The sequence below is a fragment of the Ochotona curzoniae genome, unplaced genomic scaffold (genome assembly GCF_017591425.1).
Source record: "Ochotona curzoniae isolate NIBS_2020 unplaced genomic scaffold, NIBS_Ocur_1.0 contig_2723, whole genome shotgun sequence".
Classification (NCBI taxonomy): Eukaryota; Metazoa; Chordata; class Mammalia; order Lagomorpha; family Ochotonidae; genus Ochotona; species Ochotona curzoniae.
In genome coordinates, this window is record NW_024465573.1 from 26,231,245 (window position 1) to 26,245,100 (window position 13,856).

The window sequence follows — 13,856 nt, forward strand, 5'->3', positions numbered from 1 at the left end:
ACATCACCTCTTTGCTCTACCATCAAAGCAGTGAGAGAGTACATGTTCTTTCTTTTGTGTTTCTCTGGACCAGCGTTAGACACCTGTCCAGAGTGTCCTGGATCCCAGGAGTCACACAACCTCACAAAAAGGCTCCTTGAATTAGGTTTGAGAAGGAAAACATAGAAATTTAACTTCTTGTCTGAAGAGTGATGGGAAATAGATAGGGGGCCACTTTTTCCAAAGAATTTCCTTCATACATTTCTGTCTGTTTCCAAATTTGAGTCTTTTGTGTGTCCTTGATTTAGTTGACAGTTTTAAGAAAGAAGACAGGGATTGAATTCTCTCTCTTATTCACTTTGATATCAATCTGATAGCCCGAGAATTGGTTCCTTAGTGAAACTGACCCAGAGAGGTTGACTTTGCTGCCTTATGTGAGAAACATTCCCCGAGTCCGGTGATCAGAAACATCCAGCCCTGGCAGACTGCAACTAGTTGGCCAGATGCATTGACTTCAAAGGGAACGCTGCCCTGCTCTGTCCTCACAAGTCCCATTTGCATTTTTAGATCATATGCATAAAGAGCAATATTGTCAGCCAGAGACGTCTTGTCCTTTTCAGGGGAAGTTACAATCTCCTCCTTCCCTTATTATACTGAGTTTTGCAGAATCACTTTTTCTCACTTTAATGTCTGCTTCATTGAAGTTCCTTCCTTCTGTCAGACTCTAAGGACATTTGTTAAGTCATCACTTCTACTACTGGTCATTCCTTCTTGTGGATCCAAGACAGAGAAAACATTAAAACAATACCGAACCTTTGTGTTGAAATCACACTAAGCCCAGTGATTGAGTTTACCAAATATTTTTTTCATACATTCCTTGGGATTGTCTATGTAAATGATGATGTCATGTACAAATACATTTTTTGCTTCTTTCCACTAAATGTGATTTTACATGTTTTTCTTGTCTATTGTTCTAATTACAATTAGTACAATTGTACTAAACAAATTTTCTCTGTTTATAGTCATACGATTTTTCTTCTTTATAGTAAGAAAATGCTAACTTACGTTCATTGACTTTGAAATGTAAAAACAATCTTGTATTTTTGAGATAATTTTGGCTAGTCACTGTGTGTATGTGCACACACACTTATACTTCTCTTTTTTGAAATGCTTCAGTGGGATTTACAGAATTCTTAGTAAATATAATGTTACTTTCAGAACTTTAAAAATGTTATCCTGTGTTTTTCTTTATTTTTGATTTATTTATTTTTTTATTCAGGAAGGCAGATTTTACAGAGAGAAATATCTTCCATCTACTGGTCCACTCCCCAGTGATTGCAACAGCTGGAGCTGAATTGATTCAAGGCCAGGAATCAAGAGCTTCTTTCAGGTGTCTCACGTGGATAGAATTTCCTAAGGTATTGAGACATCCTCCACTGCTTTTCCAAGCTGTAAGAAGGGAGCTGGATGGGCAGTAGAGCAGCCAGTTCATGAACCAGTGCCTATATGGGATGTTGGCACTTGGAACTGGAGGATTAGCCAATGAGCCATCACACTGGCCTCATCCCACTGTGTTTTGATTTCCATAATTCCTCAGGAGAATTTGCGTTCATTAGAACTATTGTTTTTCTCTAGCTACTTTAAAAATTTTTCATTTTTTAAAAAAGACTTATTTATTTGAAAGTTGGGTGATATATATATATTATAGAAAGAGACAGAGAGACAGAAATCTTTCATTCATTGCCTCACACTTCGGATGGCTACAACAGCCTAAGCTGGGCCAGGCTGAAGCCAGGACCCAAGAGCTTCCTTCATCTGGTCTCCCATGTGGATGCAGGGTCCAAGCACTTGGGCTGTTTCCTGCTGCTTTTCCCAGACAATTAGCAGGGAGTTGAATTTGAAGCATAGCCCATATAGGATGCTTACGTCTTAGGCAGTGATTTTACCAGCTCTGCCACAATGCAGATCCCATATTTTTCTTTGTAATATTTGTTTTTCAGGAACTTTGTTTATAATACACTCATTGAATATGTTATATGTAGCTTTATTGAGGAGCTTGAACCTGAACACTCATGTCTTTCACAAGATTTGGGAAGTTTTGAACAACTTTTTTTTTTTTAAAAAATAATTTTTTGCTGTCTCATTCTGCTTTCCTTGTACCTTTTGACTCTCATGAGATGCATGTTATGCCTTTTGATGCTGTTCTGCAAGTTAAGGTTCTGCATACTTTTGGTCAATGCATTGCACTTTGTTCTTCAAACTGAATGATCTAAAACCATCCATCTTCAGACTCACTGCTTCCTTACTCTGTCATAACCTTTTTGATATTGTGATCATACTGGGCACATCTCCTTCTCCTTTTCACATTCTAATGAACGACCACTGACTGCTAATTTCATATGCGTCAGAAGGTTTGCTCAATAGTTGATGGCTTAAAAGTCTGTGGCCAACCTCAGATCAGGAAAAACAGCCAGGCTTCATAACAAAGAAGCTTCCATATGTGATGTAATGATAGCTCTCAAAATGAACCCAAGCAGGCTAATAGTCTTCCATAGCCTCCCCTGCCTTTTCTCCTGTAAAAGTACTTCTAACTTGTAAGCAGGGGAAAAGCATTTTTGAGACTAAAGACATCTGTGTGTTCTCTGAGATGCTGACCAGTTGAACAAGCCTGTTCGCTTGCATCAGTTCCTGTGTGTACTGATTGACAGTCCAGAAGGGAGTAGCATGGATCTAATTTTAATATTATCGATGTTAAGTTTGTCTAATAAAGACCTCATTTCAGATGTTATCTTTTTCAGCTTCAAATGTCCAATAAGCTCTTTTAAATACTATTTGAAAATATATTTGGGCCCGGCATGATAGCATAGCGGTTAAGGTCCTCGCCTTGAACGTGCCAGGATCCCATATGGGCACCGGTTCTAATCCTGGCAGCTCCACTTCCCATCCAGCTCCCTGCTTGTGGCCTGGGAAAGCAGTTGAGGATGGCCCAAAGCCTTGGGACCTTGCACCTGCTTGGGAGACCCCAAAAGTAGTTCCTGGCTCCTGACTTCGGCTTGGCGCAGCACCAGCCATTGTGGTCACTTGGGGAGTGAATCATTGGACAGAAGCTCTTCCTCTCTTTCTCTCCTCCTCTCTGTACATCTGCCTTTCCAATAAAAAAATAATCTTTAAAAATATTTATTTATTTATTGAAAGGCCAAGTTACAAAGAGAGTAAAAGTTAAAGAAATAGATTTTCACTCCCTGGGCCACTGTCTAAATGGCTACAAGTGCTGGGGCTGAGGCAAGCCAAAGCCAGGAGCCTGAAACTTCATCTTTGTTTCCCATGTGGGTATCAGGGGTCTATGTACTTGTGCCATCTTCTTCCGCTTTCTCAGGTTCATTAGCGGGGAGCTGGATTGGAAGCAGAGTAGTCAAAGCTGATGTCAGCATCCACATTGCAGATGGGGGCCTAACCCACTGTGCTACAATGACCACCTCTTTTTCATCTTTTTTGTTTCTTTCCCGAGAATTTCTACTTCTACATTACAACAGGCAAGATTATCTTAATGTCATGGACATAGGTACAATAGATTAAAAGTTTTTGTTATTGTTGCTGGAAAAGCAGATTTACACAGAGAAGAAGAGATGGAGATAAAGATATTCCATCTGCTGGAGCTAAGCCAGTACGAAGCCAGGAGTTTCTTCTGTGTCTCCCATGTGGGTGTAGGCTCTCAAGGCTTTGAGCCATCCTCAGCTGCTTTCCCAGGTCACAAGCAGGGAGCTGGAGAGGAGTGAGCAACTGGGACATGAACCGGCTCTAATATGGGATTCCAGTGCATGCAAGGCAAGGATTTATCTACTAAGCCATCACATTACGCCCCAGTACAATAACTTTAAAAATCTGATTTCAATATTTGAGTAGTCTCAATATGTTGATCGTTAATTTCCACTGAAAATTTATTTCATTTGCCTAGTTTCATCACATAATTTTGAACTGCATTCTAGCCATTTTTCAAATCTTTGCTCTACTGTTTTTATTTATCTCATATATATATATACCACTCATGCTGAAATTTGGGTGTTGGTTTACATTTTTTAATTTTATTCTTCCTTTTCTGCTTTTTCTTCATTCTCCCCCTCTTTCCTCCTCTTTCTTGTAGATTTGTTCATTTACTCAAAGGCAGAGTTACAGAGGAGAGACAGAGGTCTTCCACCTGCTGGTTCACTCCCCAAATGGCCACAGTGGCTGGAGCTGAGCTGATTAGAAGCAATGTCCCTGGAGCTTCTTCTGAGCCTTGCATGTTGGTGCAGGGGCCCAAGGTCTTGGGCCTTCCTACACTACATCCCAGGCCATCAGCAGAGTTGGATTGGAAATGGAACAGCTATTTCAACTGGCTTAATTAGTGCTGACCCCTTACATTTACTTCTTAGTAACTTGGCTGTACTTCTATAAGTTTGTCCCATGCATGCAAAACTCATAGATACACCAAGTAGGCTGGCTGGTACACAGACTTAGAGAACTGCTTCTCAGGCTTCCTCTTCTTCTTCAAACCAGAGGCCCTTGTTGGGTTCCTTGGCCAGAATCATGCAGTTTTTTATAAATGTTCTAGATACCTGCAATGTTGTTCCACCATGCAGCTCTGAAACTATGTCAAAACCTGGAGAAGAAGAGCAAAAACTGAAGATGAGAGGAGGGAGTGGTTAGGGAGGGCAAGAGTGGTAGGGGGAGAAGAAAGGTGGAAGAAAAGAAAAAAGAATCCTGGGGAACTTACTCCTTGCAATGTGGTTCCCTCCAGTTTTCACTAATTTCCTCTTTCCCCCCAACTTTTTGTTGCTTTTGAATTTTGTCCAGAGTTTTCCACTGTGATCAGTATTGACTGTCTGCTGCCACAGTGGAATCAGTCTGTCATGCTCAGTGTTTTCAGCTTTGGCTGCTGCTCTGCTAAGCCCATCTTCCTAGAGGGCCTCCCTGTATTTGCATATTTCATGCTAAGCCCAAGATTTAGGCAAAATTTATAGTAGAATTCTTGGATCTCAGTTCCTCTGCAGTGCTCTTTCAGAAGTTCCTTTTGACATTTCCAGCTGTGTTGTTTCTCTAAACCCTCTTCTGTGTTACTCCCAGCTGGGGTGGCTGCTGTTTCTCACACAGAGCTTGACCACTCATGGGACTCTTCCAACAGAGAAAACTCAAACCCAGAATCCTTGCCTGGCATGTTATTAGTCATCCAAGAGGAAACTCTTCATGGGTTTCTGCCTATCACTTGGACTTCCTATTCTTCTCTGATCACTGTTTTTAATACATTGGTCCGGTTTATATTACTGCTCTTGTCAAGAGAAATTGGTAGACCTCTTCATGTATCTATTCATTTCACCAAAATTATTTGTTTCTCTGCAGAGATTCTGTTTATCATCATAATTTCCTTTAAAAGTTTTATGCAGTATTTATAATAGTATTTTGCCTCTTAACGACAACATTCGGTTATCTCAGGATTGGATATGACTGCCTGCTCTTCTCTAGAGCATGGATTGCATTTTTGTTTCTTTGCATATCTAGTGATTTTTGCTTGTGAACTGGACATTATGAGAGTATGTTGAAGAGATTCTGGATTTTACATGTCTCTGAAAATCTTTGTTTTTCTTTGTTTGAGCCCTGCAGGCAATTAACCTTGATGTTACCTGTGGTAGGCAGCAGTTGAGATCTCTCCTCAGTTCTACCTTCTGCTTTTCATCTATGCACACTGGGTATCCCTGCACATGTGTGGTTTAATGGTCTGCCAAGAATTTGGGTTCAGCATATTTATATAAACCTTTAGGTTTATTTTGTACCAAAATAAAATATCTTCCAATTTCAGAATTTTGGGAAGAACTTTCATATATTCAAAATTTGGAGTTTATCTCTTCTGTGCATCCCTCCACAATTTCCTGATTTCCCAATCACCCCACAACTCCAAACTTTATTCCCCAAACCTCATGCAAGTTGGCAATTTTTATACAAATATATATAAATCTTTTAATATATATCATATATATTACATATTATATATATATATAAATTTTTAAAAAATCTGAAACAGAGAGAAGAGACAGAGAGGAAGATCTTCCATCCATTAAACTACTCCCCAAGTTACCACGTCGGCTGGAACTGCGTTGAGCCGAAGCCAGGTGCTCTTCCAGGTCTCCCACATGGGTGCAGGGTCCCAAAGCTTTGGGCTGTCTTTGACTGCTTTCCCAAGGCTGCAAGCAGGGAGCTAGATGGGAAGCAGGGCTGCTGGGATTAGAACCAGCACCCATATGGGATCCCGGTGTGTTCAAGGAGAGGACATTAGCTGCTAGGCTACTGTGCCATGCCCAAGTTGACAATTTTTATAGAGTCGTGCATAGGCACCAGTTCGTGTCCCAGCTGCTCCACTTCCGATCCAACTCCCTGCTTGTGGCCTGGAAAAATATTAGAGGGTAGCTCAGCTACTTGGGCATGTGCACTCTGTGGGATCCAAAGGAAGCTCCTGGCTTTGGATTGGCTCAGCTCTGACTGTTGCAGTCACTGGGCAGTGAACCAGTAGATGGAGGCGTGTTTTCTCTCTGTCTCTGGTTTTCCTTCACTTTGTACCTCTGACTTTCAAATAAAAATCATATTAAAAAAAAAGGGCCCTCAAGCCCCCAGGTTGTACCACTTTGAGTGTTGACCCCTATCTAGTGCTTTCCTATCTTGAAATATTTCTCAGAATTTTTAGTTTTTATCATAGCAGGAGTCATCTGATCAAATAGATTGCTCTCTGAGATTTTAAGACAATTTCTCAGCTTAAGCTTCCTATATCCAGTAAGTACTGTGAATTTGCCCCCTCCCCTATCCAAACATAGAACGAATCTGGAAACTTCTAGTTTCTTGTGGGTAACTATTTTCCACTCATGGTCCATGATAAGTGGAAGGATTACATTCTACTGTCATGTGGAAGTTTGTGTTCTACCCACTTCTACCATTCACTCGGATGCTACGGACACCAGAAGGCTTCCAGTCCAGGCAGGGCACTCCCCACCTCCCATAATGTATAGAGCATTTACACTTGGAAAAACAATATAACTTCAGCACTTAAAAAGTGTGTTCAATTCTGACATCCTCAGGGGCAGTTCTAATATTAACTCCTGTAGTTTAAACTGCCAGTTTACTTCTGGATTATGATAGCTGCCCTTTCCCACCTTTTGGTATTGAACAATATTTCTGTTTACTTGTAGTTGGCATAGAACATCCTACACCCAGTTATCTATCTTTGACAAGAATGTAGCTAGCTATCTTGCATAAGCATTCCTCAAACCATTTTTTTTTTCAAATCTAGCTTTCCTTACACATCAGCTATTTGAAAAATGGTGTACAATTTAGTCAACATAAAATTAAATGCCTACTTACTGAGTCACCAAAGCTGCAAAAAAAGATGTGCACATTTAAGATATGCTGAGACTTGCATGAAAGCTGCAATTTCATGGGGGAATGAAATAATTCAAAATGCATTCATAGGGGTAGGGATTGCTGTGGTGGTGCAGCTTATGATGCCAGCATCCTGTAGCTGAGTGCTTCCTGGAATGAAGTGGATGATGACTCAAGTACTTGGGCCCTAGTCACTCATGTGGGAGACCATTATGGTTTTCCTATCTTCTGGAATCAGCCCAGCTCAGATCTAGCTGTTGGAGTGAATCAGTGGATGCAAATTCTCTCTCTCTCTCTCTCTTTCTGTGTCAACCCTCCCCTCATATACATGAACAATAGACCTTAAAAAATAAGGGAAGAGAAATGATGAGGATGGCAGTGGACATTTAACCTAGTAGTTACGATGCTTGCATTCCACCTTGCAGTACCTGGCTTTAGTTCCTGGCCCTGGCTCCTCACTCCAGCTTTCCACCAATGCAGATGCTAATGAACTGTGTTCCTTCCACCTACATGGTTGACCTGGAATTAGTTTCTACTTCTGTTCCCAGTCTTGGCTCAGCCTGAGCTTTTGCAGGCATTTGAAGAATGAACTAACACATGAGAGCTCCTATCTCTGCCCCTCTGCTTTTGAAGAGAAGAGGAATAATAAAAAGAGAAAGAGGTGGAGGAGGATGGGAAAAAGAAGGGGTATGGGCAGGGTAAGGTAGTGATGGGGTGTCCCCATATACGTATCAGAACGGCCAAGATCGGAACTATGAACAGCACCAAATTGTTGTGAGGATATAGAGCAGCAAACTCACTTGTCAGTGGTGGAAATGCAAAAATGGCACAGTCTCTTTGTAAGACAATTTGGCAATTTCTAATAAAACTACAAATACTCTTGCTATATGATCCAGCAATTGTACCATGTGACATTTACCTGTAGAAAGTGAAAATTGATACACACACAATAATCTGCACATTGATGTTTGTAGTACCTTTGTCCATAATTGGCAAAACTCAGAGGAAGTAAGATGATATTCTTCAGTAGGTGAGTGATAGACACGTTGTTTTATATTCAGATGATGAAATATTATTCAATACAAAATGAATTATAAGAGTATGAAAAAATAGAGAGGAAACAGATACACATAGCTCTGAAAAAGGTCAATCTGAAAAGGCAGTGCAATTGTTTGATTCCAACTATATGACACTCTACAAAAAAATGTCATACATCTGTGGAGATGGTAAAATGATCAATGATTGTCAAGGGTTATCAGAGAAAGGGATGAAAAAACACACAGAAGACTTTTAGGGGAGTTGGGCTACTGTGTATAAGAGTGGATAGTTATCAATACAAATTTACCCACACCCAAAGAATGTAGAATACCAGGAATGAGCTTATGTTAGACACTTTGGGTGTTAATGATGTGCTAGGATAGATTTATCAGTTGTGATGAATGTACCTCTCAGATGGAGAAGGTTTGTTGGAAGTGGCTAATCCTCATTTTGCTGTGAAACTGAAACTTGCTCTTAAAAAAAAATAAGGCTTCTAAAAATATCCAGGAGTAATTATCTCATATACAATCTACCAAGTCCTCCCTGCCCAGACTCTTGCTTCCCACTTGAATTGGTTACAGGATCATTTCAAGTCTTCCTAGTCACATTCTGTTAGTCTATTAGTCTGTGTGGGCTAGTTAACAAAACCCCACAGGTTGAATGGCTAAAACAGAGGAAATAGATTTTCTCAGTCTGGAGGCTGAAATCCAGAATCAAGTTGGCATCAGAGCTGGTGTATGGTCAGGGTTTATTTCCTGGTTTGTAGAGATCTGCTTTTTGCTGTGTATTCATATGGACTCGCTTGTATGTGCGTGTGACGGCACACACACACACACACACACACACACACACACACACACCTTGAGAGAGGGGGGAAGGGAGAGGGAGAGAACTGATACCTCTTCCTCTTCTTACAAAGACATTGGTCCTATTAAATTAAGGCTCTATTAGCTTCAGTTACCTTATTAAGGCCCCGATTCCAAATATAGGACTATATGTCAAGGATTAGGGCTTTAGCATATGAATTTTGGGGGACACAGTTCAGTCTATTGCAAATCTTACAAATAATTTGCTTCAACTTTCCTTTCTATTTTGTCACATTGTACAACTTTGATTACTCACCATGAAAAATGACCGACGTACCTCCCTAAACTTTTAGAAGGAAATCATCTGATTGCCAGGATTAGAAGTTCAAATTACTTAATTTTAAAGAATATTTATTTATAAGCATTTGCTTGAAAAGACAACAGACAGAGAACAATAGAGATCTTCCATCTGCAGGTTCACTCTCCAAATGCCCATAACAACCAGGGCAAGGCCAGGCGTTTCCTTTGTGCAGCAGGCAGGCAGGCACTTGGGCAGTGAGGTAGTCGCCTGTTTCCACCTGGGGTGCACATTAGCAGAAAGCTGGAATTGCAATTGGAGCTGGGACTTGGACCTAGGAACTCAGATATTGGATGTGAGGATTCCAAGCAGTGTTTCTTACATTTTTTTTTAAAAAAAGATTTAAAAATTTTATTGGAAAGGCAAATATACAGAGAGAAGGAGAGACAAACAGAAAAATATTCCATCCACTGGTTCACCCCCCAAATGGCTGAGCCAATACGAACCAGGAGCCAGGAGCTTCTTCTGGGTCTCCCACAGAGTACCAATGCTTTGGGCCATCCTCGACTGCTTTGCCAGGCCACAGACAGGGAGCTGGATAGAAAATGGAGCATCCAGGACACAAATCAGCACCCATATGGGATCCCGGCGTAAGCAAGGTGAGGATTTAGCCATTAAGCTGCCGTGCCAGACCCCCAAGCAGTGTCTTAACTGCTGTATCAAAACACACTCTGGCATTATTTCTTTTTTCCCCCTATTATTAGCTATTTATTTAAGGTACATATATAGAGAAAGATGCATGTATAAATTTCTCTCTCTCTCTGTCTCTCTCTCTTTCCCTCCCTCCGTCCCTCCTGCCCTCCCTCCCTCCCGTCTGCTGTTTCACTTTCCAAGTGGTTGCAATAGCAGAGACTGGGGCAGGCTGAAGCTAAGAGCCAGGAGCTCTATCCTGTTCTTCCATATGGGTGGCAGAGACTTAACTACTTAGACCATCATCTTCTGCCTTCCCAGGCACGTGACAGGAAGCTGAATCAGAAGCAGAAGAGTCATGACTTGAACTGGTATTCTAATATGGGACGTTGCTCACCCAAGCTGTAGCGTAACCAGCTGTGCCATAAGCACTAACCCTGTGGAATTACTTTAAAGAGGAGGATGTTTTCTAATATGAACATGAAATAACCAGAAAGAAGAAATTTATGATACTTTCTTTTTATAAATATTATTTCTTTATTTTAATTATTTTATGATACATTCCCTTATCCCCTCCCCAATTCTCTCCCACCTCACTGAGTTCCCCTATGTCATTACTATAGTATAGTTCTCCATACACAATCATGTGTCCATCATTGTGGGCATGGACAATGGCAAAGAGTCCAAAGAGTCCAGAATCCTATTGTCAAGATATGGTAAACAGTTTCAGTGGGAGTCCATCTTTGTCTGGCACCTTAGACCGCTCGGCCACCCTGACACGTGTCCATCTTTGTCTGGAAGTAGAGGTGCATACTGCATTGTATCCTTACATCTGGATATGATAGTCTCCATTACACAGTACTATATATCGCCTTAAATGAAAAGCCACAATACAAAATCAACAACAGGAAGAAAAACAGAAATTTATAATGCTGTAAAGTTATATAACATCCTATTAGATGTGATAGTCTCTATTACACCATTACTATACATTCCCTTAAATGAAAAGACACAAAACAAAACCAACAACAGGAAGAAAAAAAGAAACAACATGAAGTTAAATAACATGCTACTGAATGACTAATGTGTTGCTGAAGAAATGAAGAAATCAAGAACGTTTTTGAAGAAAATGATGCTACTGTATGATCTATGAGTCACTGAAGAATTTAATCAGAAGAAAGTGTTTCAAAGAGATGAAACTAACAAAAATCAAAATCCATGAGACATAGTTTCCGCTGATCTTTGTTGGTGAAAAGTGTCTCTTCTAGACAACAAATAGATGGGGTTTGTTTTTAATCCAGTTTACTAATCTTTGATGTTTGATTGATGAGTTTAAGCTGTTTTCATTAGGGTAAATATGAATGGGTGGTCGTTTGGTCCTGTCATTTTAGCAATGGGTTGTTCATTGATTTAGTCTTCTGTTATTTTACTGGGATGTTCTTTGCATTTGCCTTTGGTTTTGGTGCTATGCTTTTTCTCTGTCAAGAGAACATCTTTAAGTATCCTTTGTAGGGCAGGTTTGGAAAAGGCATATTCTTTGAACTCTTATTTTCTTTGGAAGAATTTTATTTCATTTTCAAAGACAAAGTTTTGATGGATATGTTATCCTGGGCCAACAACATTTTGTTTTCAGAATCTGGAATATGTTGCTCCATTCTCTTCTTGCCTGTAGAGTTCCCTGTGAGAGATCTCCTATGAGTTTAATTGGCATTCCCCTATATGTCAATTGATTTTTTTCACATACACATACAATGCTCTTTTCCTTATTTCAGTTGAAGAGAGCTCGATTACCATGTGTCTTGGTGAAGATCGCTTTTGGCCATGCCTGTTGGGAGTTCTGTGCCCCTCCTGGATCTTGTTTCCCTATTCCTTCTCTAGATTAGGGAAATTTTCCTTTATTATTTCATTAAATACATTTGTAAACTCAGTCACTCTTTCTGCACCTTCTGGAACTTCCATAACTCTTATATTTGGCCTTTTAATAGTCTTTCAATTCTTGAATACTTTTTTTGGCCTGACCCATCTCTGTTTCCAGCTTTTTGTTTCCCTGTGGTGACACGTAATATCTTCTGATTCTTTCTTCTGTCTCCTTCATTCTATTTTGGAGATTCTCCACTGTACCTTTAATTTGCTCCACTATATTCTTCATTTCTAATGTATCAGCTTTCATTTTCATCAGCTTTTGATTCATTTCCAATGTGACATATTCTTTGAATTCCTTGAACGCCTGCTTTATGTGCTTCTCATTGTTGATAAGAAGTTTTATAACAAGTGTTTTGAATTCTGTGTCCTCCATTTTTTCAATGTCTTCCTCAGTTAACTCTGAGCTTGGCATAGGGTTTTGTTCCTTTGCAGGGGAATCTTCAGTAATATTCATTGTGCCTTTGTCTCTTCTTTTGCTCTTGGTCATTTTACTTCTGGTTATCAGATTATTCTCCATGGGGCAGGTTTCTAAGCTGTGTCACCTACAAGTCTACAGTTCAATTTTACTTATTGCAGTTGGCACATGGCTCTTTGTTTGCAGCCGGTTGTGGCACTCCCTCCAGCAAATTCCAGGTCTGGGTTCTTATTTTAGAGTTCTACTATGAACTCCGTAGCCCCAACTCCTAGCTCACCAATCTCCACCACCTGTGATACCGTGCTGAGGCTGCACCATTGTCTGTACAACCTCTCTCCCACTTTTGATTTCACACAGGTCCCAGGATTAGGGAGACACCATGTGTCCTATGTAGCTAGCTCATTGGTGGTGCTTATCTTTTTGGAACCTGTTGGCTGTTAGGTCTGAGAGCCACATGGACCTATTTTGACCATTTACGATGCCATGGTCGGTATTATTTTCCTGTGGGACCAGTGCAATACACTGAGCTCAGTGAGTTTGCTCCCAGCTCAGTGCATGCACAGCTCACTGTTGCCCCTGCAGTCTTAAATTCTTTACTACACTGCAAGAAATGGCTCCGGATGCGTCACTACTAGAATTCTTGATCTGCTGGCCATCAGGTCTGAGGGCTACTCGGACCTGTTTTCTGCGGGACCTTGTTGCTGGTGCAGTTCCGGCTGCTGGTGGAGTTCAGATCATCACTCGCTGAATGCCACTGTGGTATCAGTCACTGCAACACCACACCATTGTGTCGGCTGCTTTCCTGTGTCTGATGCAACCCTCTTAAAATCCATCAGCTGACACAGTCAACCTCAAGTCTCCATTCACCCAGATTATTGCTGTCATCGTTTGGCTGAGGTAGTTGTCCAACTTGCTCTATTCTCTCTATTCTTCAGCTGTGGTAACAAATGGGCTGTCATGTTCTCCATTATAAATCCTACTTTTTAAAAAGCATTTTTAGGGCCCAGCGCGGTGGCGCAGTGGTTAAGGTCCTCGTCTTGCACACCTGGGATCCCATATGGGCGCTAGTTCTTTTTTTTTTTTTAAAGATTTTTTTTTTATTATTTTTTTTTCATTGGAAAGGCGGATATACAGAGAGGAGAGACAGAGAGGAAGATCTTCCGTCCAATGATTCACTCCCCAAGTGAGCGCAATGGGCCGATACTATGCCGATCCCAAGCCAGGAGCCTCTTCTGGGTCTCCCACGCGGGTGCAGGTTCCCAAAGCTTTGGGCCGTCCTTGACTGCTTTCCCAGGCCACAGGCAGG